Genomic DNA, 19511 nt, shown 5'->3' on the forward strand with positions numbered 1-19511 from the left:
AATTAGATTATGGTGATGGTTACACAACTCTGTAAATATGCTAAAGAATACAGAATTGTACGCTTTGAAGGGGTTAACTTTGTGATGTGCAAATTATACAATAACAATAAAGTTGTTAAAAAATAATTCCCAGGGCTCCGTATCCAGTGATGTCTAGTCACTCCTTGTGGCTGCTGTCTTCCAGAACAAACATGGAAACCAGATGTGCGTTAAGTAAGCCTTTACCCGAGAACAAAATGTTCGAACAACAATCATGAGAATAAAGACCACGCCTGTGAAGCTGGTAAGTTTTCCTTGGAAGCCATAATGAGCCTTCAGCTTCTTTCTCCAATGTCATCAGGTAAGTGCTGAATGGTATTAGCTTCTGATTTTTCCAACCCAGGAAAAATGGAAATATAATTTCATTCCTCATTACTAAAGTGTTTGCAAGTGGACAGAATGAAATATTAAAAACAGCAGCAATAGGGGAATCAAAAGACCTCAAAAGGCCCCAAAAGACTCCAGTCAAGTCGACCAGAACCTTGTGACCTTGGGGACTCAATCATTCTGGGCTTTGGGGACCTCATCTGTAAAAGAAGGAGGAGGAAGAATGAAGTCAACTACTCCAAGGTTCTCTTCCACCTTCATTATTCCAGTCAAATCATATCTTCTAAGGACTGTCTCAGTATGTTGACTTGTCCCATTCTGAACATCAGCAACTGCCGCCCTTGGACCAATGAAGAGTTATCAAAACATCTGGACACACTGGAAATCCATGAAAGTGTCTTTCCTGGACTGTTGTTTCAAGTATTTAAGTGAGCATCTTCCCACATCCCTTATTAAATAAACTATATATCTTATAATTTAATCAGCTATAATATCTGATTAAGATTTTAAACCTGGTGCCTAAAAATCAAAAGGCACTTTCCTAAAATAATGCATAAATGCAGCAAAATAATTGCTCTCCAAAGTAAAAATATCCTCTCCTTTATAAAGACTGATCTGCCTCAACTCTAACCTGTCACTCTGAATCTATTTTAATTTTTATTATAAAAATAATAAATTCTTCTTAAAGGAAACCTTAAATTTACAAACTATCTGAGGAAATTAAAAGCATTCGTAGAGTTACCACCTTAAATAGATTATGGGTGATGTTAACCTACTATTAAATTTTTGTATATCTTGTTTTCATTTTTCTCTCTCCATGAATAGTTTTTATGTTTTCAAATATAAGGGAATCATATTTTTAAATATTAATATGCAGAAAAGTATAAGGAGAAAATTAAAACTGCCAGAAATTCCCACCTTTAAAATAATCCCTAAACCCCAATTAACTTAAGGTGATCATCCATTCTGTTCTCTCCCTAAGCATAACACATATAGAGACAGGTATATTTTATTTTATTTTGATTTATTTATTTTTTTGATTTATTTATTTTTGGCTGCGCTGGGTCTTTGTTGCTGTGCACGGGCTTTCTCTAGTTGCGGCGAGCGGGGACTACTCTTCTTCACGGTGTGCAGGCTTGTCATTGCGGTGGCTTCTCTTGTTGTGGAGCACGGGCTCTAGGCACATGGGCTTGGGTAGCTGTGGCACATGGGCTCCGTTGTTGTGGCTCTCAGGCTCAGTAGTTGTGGCACACGGGCTTCGTTGCTCCGCGGCATGCGGGATCTTCCCGGACCAAGGTTTGAACCCGTGTCCCCTGCGTTGGCAGGCAGATTTTTAACCACTGCACCACCAGGGAAGCCCCAGGACAGGAATATTTTAAACATAACGAAGTACATGATGCACAAATAGTTTAATATCCAGTGTTTTATCTTAAATATCTATCATCACCATTTCCTCCGATTATAGTTTTTCTTAAGTAAAATTGTAGTAGTTGCATAATGTTCCATTATGCAGTTTTCTTCTAGTGTATATTTTGATTATTTCCAACTTTTCATGACAATAAATAACACTTCAATGAGTATTTCTGTAGTTAAAGCTTTTGCACTCCTACCTGGAAAATTCCAATCTATTGCCCTATTCCTTTTGTGATTTCCTCTATTGGTTTTAGGAAGAGAAAGTGCTTCCCCATCCAAATAATAAAATCGTTTGATTTCTTTTCTTCTTTCTTTTTTTAAAAATATAACTCCTTAACCTATGGACTGTATTTTTACCTATTTTTAAAGATTCCAACCTTATCTGTCACATGTTTAAGTTCTGGCCAAATCTAGAGTAAGTTATTTGCCCCACATTTTCAAATGCACATTTATGTTTTTAAAGGAAATACCTGTCTCATATTCCTGGCTCTCCACTAAGCCTCAGAAAGCCTTCAGGACTGACAAAATAACCAGAGCTTTCATTATCAGCAGGAAATCATACTGGGCAGGAATGAAGAGGACACTCATACAGGCCAAATTAAAGCTAAACAATCAAAAGGTCCAAGTTCGAGCCTTAGTGGTTTTATCATTTTAGCCTTAAAAAGTCTCAAAAGTTCCAAGATTAGCTTGTGTACTTAAAAGACAGTTTTCAACTGTGGGCTTATTCGCCACGTGGACTGGTCACCACTGATCTCATTTACTGACCATGAGCAAGCTCTACATCCTGCCACTGGTCACTGAGTCTTGCCCCTGGTCCCCAGCAGAACACGTGAGAAAGCAGAGTACAAGCTCACCCTCACAAACACCTAGTAGGAAAAGGACACAAAGGACATGCCTTACTGGTTGACAGTGGGTCAACAGAAGCATCTTTGAGTAGGCAGAGCAGCACAGATATCAGTATTTACATGGTTGCTTCTCATTAATAATAAAGACTGGATTGTATTTCCCAAAGACATCAACCCCTCATACCATTGTTTCCCCACCACAGCACCCCTCTGAGGCACGATACGATTACTGCTGACCAGCTGCTATGACTTGGGACAAATTATGTAACTTCCCTGGGACAGTTTCATCAACTGTAAAATGGGGGTAATAAAGACAATTGACCCCTTAGGGTTGTTGTGAGGATTAAATGAGAGGCTTAGAACAGGGACTGCCTTTAGGAAACGCTTTTTGAGTGTTAGTTGTTATTATTACTATTACCACTCCCTCTACTACTCCTGCCACAGGTACTAATATCTTCAACCCCAGAAATGCCAGAAGGTCAAACTTCAATTGGCTTCTTCAGAAGGAACCAAGGAACTGGTGAAGTCTACGGTCAGATCAGCCCTGGGAGTAGAATCTGTCCTCAGCCTTTGCAATCCCTCTGGGAAGTTAGTATGCACTGTCATTATTAAAATAGTTCATTTCTGCGGTGGGCGGCATCACAGTCTCCCTTGCTTTCTGCCCCACTTTCTGATATGTAAGCACAAGACCCTTGCACATCGGCACCTTCAGTGAGCAGGGTCAGGAGCAAGAACTCAGCGGGTTAGGCATGAAAAAGGCAGGGGTGGCTGTACATGATGAATCTGACAAGGCCAGAAACTGCAAATCAAGAACCGACAGCTCCCCAAACGGGCACCTCGAAGATGAAGACTGTGGGCAGGAAATGAGAGTGATCTGGGGTGTGAACGGAACCAGACAATAGATGAACATTTATCACAAAGGTTCAGCAGTCAGAAAACCCACTCCCGACATCATGATTCCTCCTGGTTATTCATTTCTTTCCTCTAAGTCCTTACGTTCTACGGACATTTAACCTTCCTGATGTTTCGAGGGTGGGCCAATTCATGTTGAAATAACGGATCATCAACTATGTTCATAACCATCTGAGATTTATGAGGCATCAAGGGTACTTTTAACAAGAAAGCATGTTGGATAAAAATTAATCGGCTCAAAGCTTAACCTGATATGGAATGGGAGAAATGTCCATCTCTACTTGATTTTAGCCAAAAAGCAGAGATGTCACAAAACTAAACCAGTCTGGCAAGATGAGAACAAAACTGCAATGTGTGTGCCAAGCCTGGAATCAGGAATAAGATTTGCTTCCATCCCAAATTACAGATTTTGAGCACTTTATTGTACAGTCTTTTTTTCCCCCCTCATGTTTGGAGGAAGCTTATTGTAATGAATATCCTTTGGGAAAACCCTAAAATCTGGTTTTTAAGGAGTTTCCCCTCTTACTCTATCCTTTGCCACATTGTTTATTTCTGTTTCTAATCAGTACTGTTCTGTTATCATCTGTAGAAGAAAAGGCTGCAAAGCACTTGGGAACACAGAAACTGAGACCTACCAGACCTAAATGAGCTTTAGGTGAGCTTTCTAAGACTTTTATCCATGCCAGCTAAGCGCAAACAAGTAATCAACAAGTAAAATGTCTTAACATAGTCCTTTAAATCACTGAGGAGCTACAATCAGATTGACAGAAGTCTTCTTTAAAATTTTAAGTTAATAGCATTTAATAATTAATAATAGCACATATGCAGTACTAGCATATATTAAGCAAGTCACAGCAATCTCTGCTCTTTTTTTTTTTTGGATTTACTATTGAAGAAAATATCTGCGGAGGCAGGGGTAATAATACAGCTGTACAATTGTGTCTTGAGGGGGATAAAGTACAGTCAATTTTGCAATCCTGAGATAGCATGCAGCCATAACTTTGCAACTTCAGCCTCAGCAGAGATAGGACTGGGATCTTTAAACTTTAGCAAATCACCTCGAAGATTTCTTTAAGTACCTATTTCTGTCTCCCTTCTCCCTCAATTTTATATTTTTAAACACAGGAGAACCTGAGAGAACAGACCCTTTCTGAAACACTGTATTTCCCAGCGGGGGGAAAAAAGAGGAGACTCAAATGGCAATAACAGAAGCATATTAGCATATTTTAAAACACCCATACTGGGACTTCCCTCGTGGCACAGTGGTTAAGAATCCACCTGGCAGTGCAGGGGACACAGGTTCGAGCCCTGGTCTGGGAAGATCCCACATGCCGTGGAGCAACTAAGCCCGTGTGCCACAACTACTGAGCCTACACTCTAGACCCCATGAACCACAACTACTGAGCCCACGAGCCACAACTACTGAAGCCTACACGCCTAGAGCCTGTGATCCACAACGAGAGAAGCCACCGCAATGAGAAGCCCACCCATCACAACTAGAGAAGGCCCACGCACAGCAAAAAAGACCCAATGCAGCCAAAAATAAATAAATAAATAAATAAATTTATAAAAAAAAAAAAAACACCAGCGCTTACCTTGAACGAAAGCATACATAAAGTAACATAAAAGCCAATATATTTCATAAAGTGTTGCAAACTTGAAAACATCATCAAATCGAACTACGTACTCTTGTGAAACAATTTCATGCTGGATTGCTTTGGTGACAAGTAAACAAAGGTAAAATCGCTCTCTAGACGTTGAAGTTAAGGAAGATATTCTCTTGATACTTCGCTCTATTGACTTAATTTCATTTCAATACTGTTAGCGATCCTTTCATTGTCTTACAAGGCACACTCCGTTTCGACAGTCATATTTACTCCTAGAGGAATCACTTAAGAATAAAAACAGGGGCTTCCCTGGTGGCGCAGTGGTTGAGAATCTGCCTGCTAATGCAGGGGACACGGGTTCAAGCCCCGGTCTGGGAAGATCCCACATGCCGCGGAGCGGCTGGGCCCGTGAGCCACAACTACTGAGCCTGCGTGTCTGGAGCCTCTGCTCCGCAACAAGAGAGGCCGCGATAGTGAGAGGCCCGCGCACCGCGATGAAGAGTGGCCCCCGCTTGCCGCAACTAGAGAAAGCCCTCGCACAGAAATGAAGACCCAACACAGCCATAAAATAAATAAATAAATAAAATTTAAAAAAAACAAAACCAAAAAAAAAACAGTGATGACTAAGGAAGGGATTCAGTCCAGCTTGATCCACCTGTACACTCTGCCCACGTCAACTGTTATGCAGGTATTTTCTGAGGCATTCTAGGAAAATGTCAGACTTTTCAAAAAGAAAATTAAAATCATATTCTGGTTCCTTGTAACTATAAGCAGTAGGCCCCAGAGAAAACCATGCATCAGGCAAGCACGCACAGGGTGGGAAGGACGACACCACTGGCTGGGGCACTACACACTGCTGTCTCGTGCTCCATAAAGTAAAATCAACCATGTATAAAATCACAGTTATTCCTAGAAGATATAATGGGAAGACACAAAGAAAGGAATTCTGAAAAAGGAATTGAAAATGCATATGAACAGGTACAAATCTCTAGACTGCACATCCAACACATAAATGTCATTTCTTCTTGGCTTCCACCTGCATTTAATATTGTCCAGCAATGCATACATTACAAGGAGAACCATAACCCCCAGACCTCCGTAGGATCGACGAACTCACATTATTTTCTAAAAGAACGCAGCAACAGCACAAATGCTATGCTGACTGTCATGTCATCGCCCAGTGAGGACAGAAAGAAAATCTGACACATGCAGCAGAAAGTTCAAAACCTTATTTACTAACCTGGTGCCCCTGTGAAAGTAGTCGCTTCATATTGCTTTAAAGAAAGAATCCTTACTATGAAACTAATCTCCAAAGCAGCTGATAGCCGACAGGGGAAAAAAAAACTGACTACCCCGAGAGAATCCACAGACACGGGGAAAGCAGTCTGTTCCCAAGCCCCGTTTTTGGCCAACTCCCCAAAGGCCACTTAAGTCATAGCCAAGCCCACAAAGCACTTTAGCCTATAAGCTTTAGTAATGAACTTGAAACCACTCCCATATGTTAAATTGACACTGGGCTGCTGTGAGAAATAAAACTCACATACAGAATGAGCTAAGGCTTCAGGCTTCATTTTTGTACTTGCTACCCAAGAAAACTGTAACACACCAGCTGAAACAAAGAGCGCTCTCACTCCTTTCTTGCCCCTCAGATGCTGTATTAAAGTGACGCATTCATTCTAAACAAGAGGAATACAGTCTGCCCTCCACTAGCGCCATGAAATGAGTTTTATATTGTTGTCCAAATTGGTGGTGGTGGTGGTGATGGAACATATAGCACTATAATTTCACGTTGGCTAAGAGGGACCACATGAAATTATTGCTTCTGAGAACCAAAGGCACATACTATCACTATTTCTAGATTTTTAAAATACATTAAATAAACATAAAACCTCATTAATCACTAAAGTCTAAAAATTAAGTTCAAGAGGAAAACTTATGAAAGAATCTTCTAATTCTGATTCTGATCTAGTGTCTGTAACTGTGAAAATCACTCATAATTCAATTTCACCATCTACAGTTAGGTTGTATTATAAAATAAAAAAGTTTTTTGGTGGTTTTGTAGTTTTTTATAGTTTAAACTGGGACTTAATATGACTCACAATGGTTTCAAAGTAAGAAATTTATTTTTCATTCTAGAAAAATGTAATTGATAATTTAAGGCATTTATATCTTAAAAAAAATAATGTTCCAGTACATCGCTTAAGAATAAAACCCATGCGCTGCTTTTTAACATGAAGTGTTCACAGTTATACACAATTTTTCCCTAATTTTCAATGCCAAGAGCAGTTCTAATTCTTGTTTCCATGATTTCTATCTTATTTACTATTTAACATAATGGTCAAGGTTACCAAATTTAATGTTTCTTCTGAGCCATAAAGATGGGACCAAATATTCCGAGGAAAACTTGATTCACTTGTTGCCAAGTAGATCTACATGTACTTCCGGTAAAATTCAAGTTACTCAAAACCTATGAAACAGAAGTCATTAGCATATTAGCTCAACAAGATCAGGAATGAAAAGCCCTGAAACTCCCTCAGATCTAACACTCACCCTGCTGGCCTTTTCTACCCACTCCCAGGGCTGAACAGTTTCTCCAGGGGTCGCTTCAGAATGACGGGGCAAGACAGCCACCTCAGTGAGAAAACCAGCCTCAAGCCCCGGCCCATGCCTTATAAAGGAGCCAGTACCCCACCTGGTGGCAAAACCTAGAAAAGGCTGAAACAGTTAAACCTCAGGGGAAATATTGCTTCAATGATGAAAGAAAAAGGGAAGAAAAGGATCAGTTATAAGAGTACATTAATGTCACAAACAATGTGTGGTAGGAATCATGAAAAGTTACTTCCCACAGAGCACAATATTTATAGAGGATATGAAAACACTCATGCAGAAAAAAAAGTAATTATATTCAAAACCATCTTTTTATGTGGACCATATGATGATATGCATTCCCAGAGAAATCCTCTGATAAATAATATTGATCTTTCTTCTACCCAAAGGGCTGCAAGAAAAAATCCTGTGAGATCAACATAATCTCTGAAATGGAAGAACCATGGATAAATCCCCAACTCAACTAGCTAACTGCTGGTGGGATGGTGTCTCCATCATTCTGTTAAGAGGTTGTATCCCCAGGAGTCTTCCTACCTTTCTTTCAAAAAGTATTTCCTTTTGTCTCACATAAATTATTTCTGCTAAAATCAACGTTCTGATATCAACCTCAATGGAGATGAAGAACAGTTAAATATTGGGTTTCGAATTACACAACAGTCTTCAATAAAACTCCAGCAAAAATAAAAGTATAGTAGCATGTGACTTTTAAACGAGCCCAAGCCACATTAATGAAACTATAATAATAGCTGATATTTAAGCTCTCAGGATAAGCTAGGCATGGTTCTAAAGGGCTTCAGGAGATTAACTCATTTATATCACACAAATCCATTATTATGCCAGTTTCACAGATGAGAAAACTGAGGCATCTAAAGGGTAAGTATCTTGCCAAGATCAAACAGCTAGTGGCGGAGCTGGGATTAGAACCCAGGTCATTGGGCTCTGAAGTCAGCGCTGCTAACCACATACTTTGATAATGCTGTCCTCCCGAGTGCACACCACTGGTGAAACCCTGCCAGACTCTGCTCAAATGCAAGGGAGCAGGAGTTGGCAGGACGAGAACCGCGCTATGGACAGTCCTCATGACAGCACAGGCTGGGAAAGGCTGCCAGCCAAGCAGCCGCAGAACTGAGATGAGACCTGGAGGCCACGAGGCAGGTAAGGGATCCCCAGGCAGAAGGCACTCACTCTGTCTGCCAAGGAAAAGGGGGAAGTGGGGAGTGGGCCACTGGAGGGACCATAGGGAGCTTGGTGAGGCTGGGGGACCGACAGAAGAAAACTTTGCGAGGGAGGCAGGAGTCCTCCGATGTCACATCATGGAGGTAAAGAGACATCACGAAGACATTTTAAACCACAGTGTGTACATGTTGGAAAGAGAAGTAAGAAGGAACTAAGCCCTGTAGGGTAAGCAGAAATTTAGAAGACGTTGCAGGTAAAGAAAAGGGCAGACCAGTGCTTTAAAATGTACAAGTCTACACTTCCATAAACGTTATCAAGGAGGCTAGGGTGGTAATCCTGGCCACAGCAGCGCTCACTTACTTGCTCAAGCTAGGTTTGGGGCCTGAGCCGTGTGGAGGTTGTTAGTGCTACCAACAGAACAGGGAACACAGGAGGAAGGGCAGGCTGGCGGGAGGAGCAGGGGTGGGACGGACAAGCCGAGGAGTTGGCTTTTGGAGGCCGAGTGTGAGGTCCTGTGGGTCGTCCAGGGTGGATGTGCAGTGGGCTGCAGGACATAACAGGTCTGGTGCTCCTGTCCCCTGCATGGACGGGAGGTACACATCTAGGGTGACAGCAGCTGGAGGGCAGCAGCGGGGCACACAGCGTTAAGAGGAAAGGGTGAAGTTTTAAGGCAAGGGGTATCTGAGGATTTCAGAGAGGATTCAGGACATGGGTAGGGAAATTTTTTGTTTTAATATTTACTCACCTTTAACTGAAATTTAGCATTCCCTTCAATTACAAATGTAGGCAATAATTCACAGTAAAATTAGGCGTAACTGTGACTTGTCACGAGTAGAAATCAAAGATATCTTCATATCACAGTACAGTATTGCAAGTATCTCAAAGTATCGTTTCCACTCATTACTACCCCAAAATTACAGTAGTTATTAAATCTGCCACTAGCTCTTGGTAGGTAGTGCATTAATAAAGGGTGGATATTATTATATTATTACTTTTTTGGTATACTGATAACTGTATATCAGTCTAATTGGTTTCCCTGGTAACCCTATGCATACTAATTTTCATGTCTGATATTTTCGCTGTAAGAATCTTTACTGCAAGCAGTTCTGCTGCACAGCTAATTGGCCACAAGACAATTTTGCCGTAAAAGATGAAATAATGAAACTAAAATAACATAGGGGCATTAAAAAGGACATAACGAAGCATGAAAAATAACAAAAATTTTAAAATCTCTTCTTAGTGAAAGTAATGATACTTCCTTTCTCAAAGTCAGTCATTAAGGATTCAGGATCTCATGTTGGACATAAGTTCTTCACGGTATAAAAAAAAAATCTGCTGTAAGGCTCTTCAGATTTCCCTGGAAGTAAACCGAACAGACAAGGGATGCTGCTATTTATCTATAGGTCACGTATATAAACGTATATGTAAAGTAGTACATATCTGGACTACGTTTATGTTCCATGACAGTCCTTATATTTCACCAAATCATCTAAGCCAGTTTCTATGCCAAATACGAAAATTTTGTCTACATCATGTTCTCCACTATCAAATAGCAAGAAAATTTCACCATTTTCATAAAACTTATCAAGAATCATGTAACCATTTCTTTCTGGGAGATGAGAAGCTTGATTCTTCCTTTGCCTCCAACTTCTAATACTGCATGATAAACTTGGTAAAGACGGCATTACAAAACAAGCTGTTGTATCTAAATGAGCTAAAGGACTGATAATGAATGCTTAGACTGTCGTGTATTACTAGCTGCCTCTTTCATATTTGCCATAGTTCGGTAAACTTGCTTCTGACAGAATAGAGGGATGACTGTACTCACCGAAGAATTTGCAAACTGTTATGCTCTTTTCTGGTATAGTATGCAGTCTGGCTTTACACTCTCTTATTTCACACTTCAGTAAGTTTTCTTTTCACCGTATTTTCTATCAAGTTGCTATAACGTAGTCGAAACCAACGTGTCGCCTAGCTATTTTATCTTTGACGGCAAAATTGCCTTACGGCCAGTTAGTTGTGCAATGAGACTGCTTTACGGCAAAGATGTTTACGGCGAAAATATCTAGAACCTCTAATTTTATTCGTTTAAATGTATGCATTTAACTTAATGCATTAAACATTATTCTGAAAAGGGATTCATTAGCGTCACTAGAATGCCAAAGGGGCGTCCATGCACACACACAAAAAACCAAAGAACGTCTGATTTAAGGGGAGGGGGGAGAAAAACACAGGAAGACACTTAAAGGAATACAGGGCTCCCCTGGTGGCGCAGTGGTTGAGACTCTGCCTGCCAGTGCGGGGGACGCGGGTTCGGGCCCTAGTCTGGGAGGATCCCACATGCCGCGGAGCAACTGGGCCCGTGAGCCACAATTACTGAGCCTGCGCGTCTGGAGCCTGCGCTCCGCAACAAGAGAGGCCGCGATAGTGAGAGGCCCGCGCACCGCGATGAGGAAGGGCCCCCGCTTGCCGCGGCTGGAGGGGGCCCTCGCACAGAAACGGAGACCCTACACAGCCAAAAATAAAATAATCAAAAAAAAAAAAAAAGGAATACAGAAAAGGGGAGACCGAGTATGAAATGACCTGGTTTCAAACCCAGGACTTCTGATTTGTGTTCTTTCCTCCACCAACCATAGAACCCCTTCATTTGTGTCAACAAAGTGCTTTCACAGGTATCAGCTCACTGTCTCATCACAATGACCCAGGGTAGGAAAAGGCAGGCGACGCCAACCTGCCTGAAACCTCAGAGAAGCCGCTGTCCAAGAAGACACCACTCCCCGGGGCCAGTCCCAGGCGTGGAACCTGGCATCTGCCGCGCCCCGCTACGGGGCCGAGCCGCAGTCCTGAGCACAGAAGAGGCGACGACGAGCCGAGCCCTCATATCACATTAGCTAGAACCTGATCAGGAGAGGACAGAAGAGTGAGTGCAGAGCCTGACGAGTAGATCCTGCTTCTCTTCAGGCTTCCGTTTGCAGGGAGGACTAACAATTTATTTGGATGTTTTGCTCAAAATTCTTTTATTTAGTTCTGATTCTTGAACGGGGTGAATTACAGGACTTACAGTATTTCAACTGTTTGATTTTCCTTTGGCTATAATCAGAACACAAGCCTATACTTAAGCAATTAGTTTGAAATTAGATAAACAGGCTGAAACAATGCGCTCTCTGTTCTCTCCGGGCTGTGCCCACCGACGGGCGTTCATTATTTAATCTGTGTCAGAGCCGTGTTGCCAGGGCTCTGTTAACGACAACGTGGCTTATTGTCTTCACATCCATTCCCTGTTCTGCCACATCTGTCATGGCTCATATCTATATTTTATCTTTTTTGTTTTATTTTGATTCTCTTACAGGGTCATTTTCTTAACTACTACAAATTGCTCTGACATCTATTCTAACGCAGCAAAAGGTAACATTTATTTTTTAACGTCTTGATAACAAAAAACTTAAGGGACACAAGGACACTCTTTTAGATTGCTGCAAATTTACACAAAATTATATCATTAAAGCAAGTTTTATCTCGTGGTTGGCTAGATAACCTATCTTTTTTCAAAAATCTGATCTGTTCACAGGTTACTCTGGCCTCTTCTCATATAATGTGTGTTTCCTTTTACATGATAATGAGAATGTGGCTATACATGACTCACCTAATATCCTTGTGGGGGAGGAAAACTTTTCCCTTCTTCCCTTTAGGTTCTTTGGCTGGTCTAATAATTAAATTGACATAGACAGATTAACAGGAGAAATACAAATTTAATTTTGTACATACGAGAGCCAGTGAAAATATGAGATTCAAAGAAGTGACCGAAGCAGGCAGCTTTTATACCAGTAAAAATATGAGATTCAAAGAGCTCACCAAAGCAGGCAGCTTTTATACCTTTTAGACAAAAGACACAATAAATTTGTGAAAAAAACATACGGGTTTGGGCTTGGGGTAGCAAATTAATGAAGAAGTAACAAGATCTGTTTATATAGCCTTCTTGGCCCTGAATTCCCTGTCTCTGGCAATAAGGATGCCTTCTACCCTCCTGGTACAGGGAGGATCCCTTTCACATGGGAGATTTATTTCCTGCTCTCAAGGAGACAAAGGAGATTAGAGTATCCTTCTTGCACTGGCTGTTTCTTCAGTAACTTTAATTCAGAATAATCAATATGCCAAAGTAGCATATTTTAGGGCGACATATTCTGCTTTCTTTCATGTTCTTCTTAAAAAAAGTTGAGTATTTCTTAATATGCATATTAAAATGTAAATTATTATGTTTATTGGTTGGCCTTTAATTTCTAAGTTTCTCTATCCTCTTCCTTCTTTTTTTTAAAATAAGAAGCCATAGTGAAAATTGTCCCTTGCCTTCTAGTCACAGCCACCTAGAGTGAGAATTCTTGTGGATAAAAAGAGTTCAAAATTGGCTTCCAGGCCCTGGGAACAGAAGAGCAGTGCCCTCCTGTGTCTGCTTCTCCTTGGACACATGGACACATGGACTCAGCATGCCTGTCCACTATCTGTGCATCAGAGAGTAATGCCCTGAGCCACCTGCACTGTGCGGGAGAAGGGAGTGAACCTGGCAGCAGGAAGCCTGTGAGGTGTTACCTTCTTTCCTAATTACCCATAAGCACTTCCTTCTTGCTTGCCCATTCCTAGTAAGGAAGGGCTTCCTGTCACCTGAAGCCACTTGCTTTCATTCTTACCTTGTTTTCTTTGCATTGCTCTCAAACTTCCTCACAAGACCTCTCCCTCCAGCCAAACGGATTCATTGCATTTTTCAACTCCCCTAGTTCTTCCCCCACTTTGGCTTTATGCCACTGTCCCACCTTTAATGCCCTTCCACCTCATGGCCAATAAAGGATTAAAATCGTCCCTAGTGTTTCAAGGGGTGGCCCAAATCCATGCGCTCCACAAGGCCTCCTCATACTACCCTGGTTTAAAAAAAAAAAAAAAACGCTTTTATTTCTCATACCTAGAACAATCATCATCAGCAAATGCATTAGGCAACTAGTTAAGCCTGATAACATTTCTACTGTTGTCTTGATTGATTATTTAAATAGTCTATGGCATTTAACTTTTCATATACTTATATCTTTTTCCTCCAACTAAGTTACCAATAACTGGATCACAAGTTATACCTCTGAAATCAACCACTGTAAAAAGCATATAACAGGCAAAACCCACCTTAATTAGCTATTTGTTGATTGATTATAAGAGGTTTAAATCATTTGTATTATTGAACAGTAACTACAATAACAGCCAACACTATTGCCACAAATGTCTTATTATACCCAGTATCTTATTTGACATTCACATCTGCCCTATGAGGTAGATACCATGATTTCCCCCACTTCTCAGATGAAGAAAATGAAGCCTGCAAGGTTCACTTGCCCACAGTCATTCATTCAACATATATTTTTCGAGCACCTACTATGTGACAAGCATTGTTAACAGCATTAATGATTCAAAGCAGAAAGTCCCTGTCCTCAGGGAGCTTGTATGTATTCTACTAGGGGAAATAGACTATCAACAAATAAATATCAAACCAAATAATGCTAAAGGGTAAGACAAAAACCAAAGCAGAGTAAGGGAATGGAGAGTAATGGGGTGGGGGGGGCACTCTCCTTACATAGGGTGGTCAGAAAAGGCCTCTCTGAGGAGATGACACTTAAGTAGAGACCTGAATGAAGTAAGGTAACAAGCCATGTAACTATCTGGGGAAAAGGTTCCAGGCAGAAGAAACAGAAATTGCAAAGGCCCTGAGGCCAAAAGAATCTGGGAATGTGCAAGAACAACAAAAAGGCCAATGTAGTCAGAGTATTGTGAAAGAAGGAGAAATAGAAGGGGATGAGTTCAGAGAGTGAACAGGGAAGTCTGATCATGTGAGGCTTTGTAAACCATTGCACAGGTTTTCTTCCCCCTAAATATAATGGAAAGGCTCTAGAAGGTTTTAATCAGGGAAGTGAAATGCTGTAACATTTTAAAAGGTGACTCAAGTTGTATAAAGAATAGACTGAGAGAAAGCAGATTACTTAGAAGAATATTGCAGTAAACCAGGTGGAGATGATGGTGTCTTGGAATAGAGTGATGGCTAAGAAGTAGATAGATCTAAGACAGAGCCAAGAGGGTTTTCTGATGTAGGGAGATGCAGACTGTAAAAGAAAGAAAGGTGCCAGGGAAGACTCTAAGACTGATATATAAGCAACAAGGAAGAAAGTCCAATTACTGAGCTGGGGAACATGGTGGGTGGTGGGGAGTGAGAAGGTGCAAAACATTTCAGAGGCAAATCAAGAGTTCCATTCTGGAAGGGTTAAGTTTGAGATACGTTTTAGATATCCAAATGAAGATCGGTAAGAAGTTGAATATATAAGTCTGGAGTTTGGATATATAAGTCCGGGATTCAGGACTGAGATATAAAATTGGGAGTCTGATGGCTTTAGACATTGTGGTTGGCTTTAAGTAACATATTCACACCATGAGACTGACTGAGAATGGATAAAGGACAGAAGTCTGAGGACTGAGGGTCGGGGTCCTCTAACATCTAAACGTTAGGAAGAGAAGGATCCAGCAAAGGAGGCCAAAAAAAGAGCTGCCAGTGAGATGGGAGGAAAACCAGGAGAGCACAGTGAGACAGAGCCAGGTGAACAAAATGCTTCAAGGATACAGTGATCAATTATGTCAAGGCAGTTGAAAGATGAAGATAGAGGAAGACTGAACTGACCATTGGATACAGCAGCATGGAGCTCACTGGTGACCTAGACAAGAGTGGTTTCAGGGGAATTTGGGCACAAAACCTAAATGGAATGGGTTCAGATGAGACTGTGACTACAAGACATTGCTGAGAGAAATTAAAGATCTAATAAGTGGACATACCATGTTCATGGATTAAAATACTAAATATTAAGATGTAGTTCTCCACAAACTGATCTATAAGTTCAATAAACCCAATCATGATTTCACTGGACTTTTTGTAGAAACTGACAAGCTAATTCTAAAATGTGTATAGAAATGCAAATGACCTAGAATAGCCAAACCAATTATAAAAAATAAGACCAAAGTTGGAGGACTTACACCACCTGACTTTAAGACTTTGACTAGTAAGTCTACCGTAATGAAACAGTCTGATACTGGCATGGGATCCACAAAGAGATCAATGAGACAGAACAGAGAGCTTAGAAACAGACCCACACTTATACGATCATTTGAATTTTCACAAGTTGACAGAGAAATCCAATAGAGAAAGACAAGGCTTTATAACAAATGGTGCTAAGACAACTAAATATCTATATGGCAAAATAAATAAATCTTGACCCAAATCACATCACACACAAAAATTAATTTGAAATGGATCACAGACCTAAATGTAAAAGCTAAAACTATAAAGCTTTTGGATATGACACAGAAAGCAATAAACTTAAAAGGAAGCAAATTATACTTAATCAAAATTAAAATTTTCTGCTCGTCAAAAGACACCATTAAGAAAATGAAGGGAATTCCCTGGTGATCCAGTGGTTAGGACTCCACACTCTCACTGCCGAGGGCCCAGGTTTGATCCCTGGTCAGGGAACTAAAATGCCACAAGCCATGCAGTGTGGCCAAAAAAAAAAAAAAAAAGGAAAACGAATAGGTAAATCACAGTCTGGGAGAAAATGTATGCAAATCATATATCTGACAAAGAACTGATATCTAAGACATGTCATGAAGGCTTACAATTCCATAAAAAGAGAGCAAAAGATGTGACAAGAACTTCACAGAAGAAGATAAACTAATGATCAATAAGCACGTGAAAAGTACTGAATGTTAATATTCATCAAAGAAATTTATATAAAAAGCACAATGAGATATCACTACATACCCACCAGAATGGATAAACATGAAAAAGACTGACAAAACCAAATGCTGACAAGGACACAGAGCAATCCGAACTCTCATATACCATTGGTCAGAGTGTAAAACAATACTACCATTTTTTTTTTAAGTTCTAGCAGTTTCTTATAGAACTAAATATACACCTACCCTATGACCTGATAATTTCACTCCTAAGTATTTAGCCAAAAGAAAAGAAAACCTATATCCACAAAAAGACTTTCGTGTGTGTTTGTGGCAAGTTTATTCATAACAGCCCCAAACTGAAAACATCCTAGGTATCCATCAATAGGGTAATGAATAAACGAACTGTTGTATAGTCAAACAATGGAATAATACTTAGCAGTAGAAAGGCATGAATAACTAATACACAGGTTATGGATGAATCTCAAAAACACTATGCTGAGTGAAAGAACATACACAAAAGAGTACATACTGTATAATTCAAATTATTACATATGGTGGGGGAAAGTCAAAACAGAGGTCGCCTCCGGCAGGAGATGGGAGGGTGGACTGAAGATTGACTGCGAAGGAGCATGAGGGAACTTTTCGTGGTGATTGGTCGTGTTTCACACTTTGTAAGGGTTTGCATCGCAGAGGTGGTGTACGTGTTTGTCAGAACCCTGATGATTCACTTAAGATTGGTGCGTTTCAGTGTCTATAAATTTCACCTCCAAAGACAGCAGCACTCGGAACAAATACTGAACTCTAATTCATAACATGCACACTGAAGCGTTTAAGAGAGCGTGTACTGATGCCTGCAACTTGGTTTAAAATGCATCCCAAGCCTAAGATGGGTTGATGAAAGGATCACGGGATGAAGAGATGACAAGATATGTGTTAAAGCAAATAAAACAAAACATTAATTGTAGCGTCTAGGTGGTGGTTCTTTGGGTGTTCACGTTAAAATTCTTTCAACTTTTCTGTCTGTTTGAAAATGTTCATAGTAACGTGTTAGGCAGGGGAGGGTGGGAAGTATGCGGTAAGTTATTGGAGACACAGAGCGCAGACAACTTATTCAAAGAGTTTTGCTTTAAAGAGGAACAGTGAGGTGCGGCAAAGCTGCTGGGAGACAAAGGATTAAGGAGGGTATTTTAAAAGAATGGAGATGTTGTAGAACGTCTGAATAATAAGAATGATCCAGTAAAAAGAGGAACTTTGATGAAGCTAGTGGGAGGATAGTGTAGAAGCAAAGTTCCAAATAGGCAAGAGCAGAGGATCTGGTGGGTTGGGAGTGAGACGGACCTCAGCCAGGAGCACACACAGCTCATCCACAGCAAAGACCGGGGGTTGGGGGAGTAGAATTACGGGCCAGCGCAGGAGTATTTGGTGGTAGGGGAATGAGAGGCTTCTGTTCCAACTACTTGTAGTTTCCCACTGAAATAAGCAGCAAGATCATTGGCTGAGAGAGAGAGACAGGAGGGGACTTTGGAGGTTTGAGCAAAGAGGCAAAGGTGTGAAATAATCACCCGGGAAAGTGAGAGAACAAATTTACTAGGGAACATGGTAGGCTTGCCAGAGAGTGCTGAGTGTCAGTGCAGCGGGTAGATTAATCAGTTTAGTATCATCAGAACTCTGTGTGTGTGTGTGTGTGTGTGTGTGTGTGTGTGTGTGTGTGTGTGTGTCTGGGGGCGGCGTGTGCAGAGTTTTTCCTGGACAAACCTGATTTTAACCAGGGTTGGGTTTTGCAGGAGAGTGAGAAAGAGGGAGGAGAGAGGTGACACAACAGCAGACCAGGGGATGTAAGGTGAGTGTAGAAGGGGGAATACACAGGTCACTGATGGAAAACAAAAGTGGCAGAGTCAAAGGATCAGCGATAAAATTATTGATCTAGGATATTAGAAGTGAGCAGAGAAATTGGTGGGTGGTGGAGCTGGGGTTTGAACTCAGATGTCTGATTCCTAAGTCCACCCTCCTAACTGTAACGCTCCGTAGCGTTTTCAGCACTCCTGGCCTCTATCATTCTCTGCGTTTGGACAATCTGTGTACCAATTTGATCTTTCCAAGACTCAAGGACACTATTTGCCCTCATGTCCTTAAAAATAATTTTTATAGAAGATGTTTTTATTTTCATGAAATTGGGAAATATAAGACAAAGAGTTGGTGTGATTTTTCATCTCAACAAATTGGCTACAAAGGAAAAAATTATTCTCTTGTCTCTCAGCACATCCCTTTATGCCTTATATTTCCCACTCCTAAAAAGAACATGTTGCTACTTGGAACAAAACAAATACCACATTAGGAGGGTCTGAAAAAAACTAGACTCACAGCAATTATTACAAGAGAATTTATTTTTAAAACATTGAAGCATTAAGTCACCTCATTATCAAAAAAAAAAAAAAAAAAAGATGCTAGCACTCTTTCAGGCATTCAGAATTTGAGAAAGACTGATAATTGTGTATTTAAGAAACCATTTTAAGGCACCACACTCTCACTGGCATTTAAGTACTACAGGAAAAAGTCCAGATTCCCCAGCCTGGCCTTCCACTATTAAAGTCCAATTCCTTCCTACTCCCCTGCACACACATCATGTCCCAGGCAAGGGAACTCTCCTTCCTCCTGCAAGACCCCTCCTGCTTCACCTCTGAGCCTTTGCTCTTGCTGTTCCCTTCACCTGGACATCCCTTCCACCTGCCCAATCTCTGGGCACACACATCCTATTATCCTTCAGGCTCCAGCCCAAGCACACACTTCAAGCCAAACAGGGACCACACTCCTCTGGAACCGCCAAAGCTCTGCA

The 19511-nt window shown here is 40.8% G+C and overlaps 1 protein-coding gene across 6 annotated transcripts in view; it reads right to left on the bottom strand.

The window, feature by feature from the left end:
- Positions 1-19511, bottom strand: part of PLD1 (phospholipase D1) — a 218439-nt gene that overhangs the window by 149134 nt on the left and 49794 nt on the right. Inside the window, exon 1 of one of the 6 annotated variants that reach the window (XM_082458929.1) lies at positions 7694-7717. The exons of 4 other annotated variants lie outside the window; for them this stretch is intronic. The gene's annotated coding sequence lies outside the window, so the exon portion shown is untranslated. Of the gene's footprint in view, positions 1-6383; positions 7609-7693; positions 7718-19511 lie in introns of those variants that run through there. One more of the 6 variants, XM_082458927.1, reaches the window with a different exon arrangement.

Source organism: Balaenoptera physalus, assembly GCF_965194825.1.
Source record: "Balaenoptera physalus genome assembly, chromosome: 4".
In the NCBI taxonomy this organism is placed as follows: domain Eukaryota; kingdom Metazoa; phylum Chordata; class Mammalia; order Artiodactyla; family Balaenopteridae; genus Balaenoptera; species Balaenoptera physalus.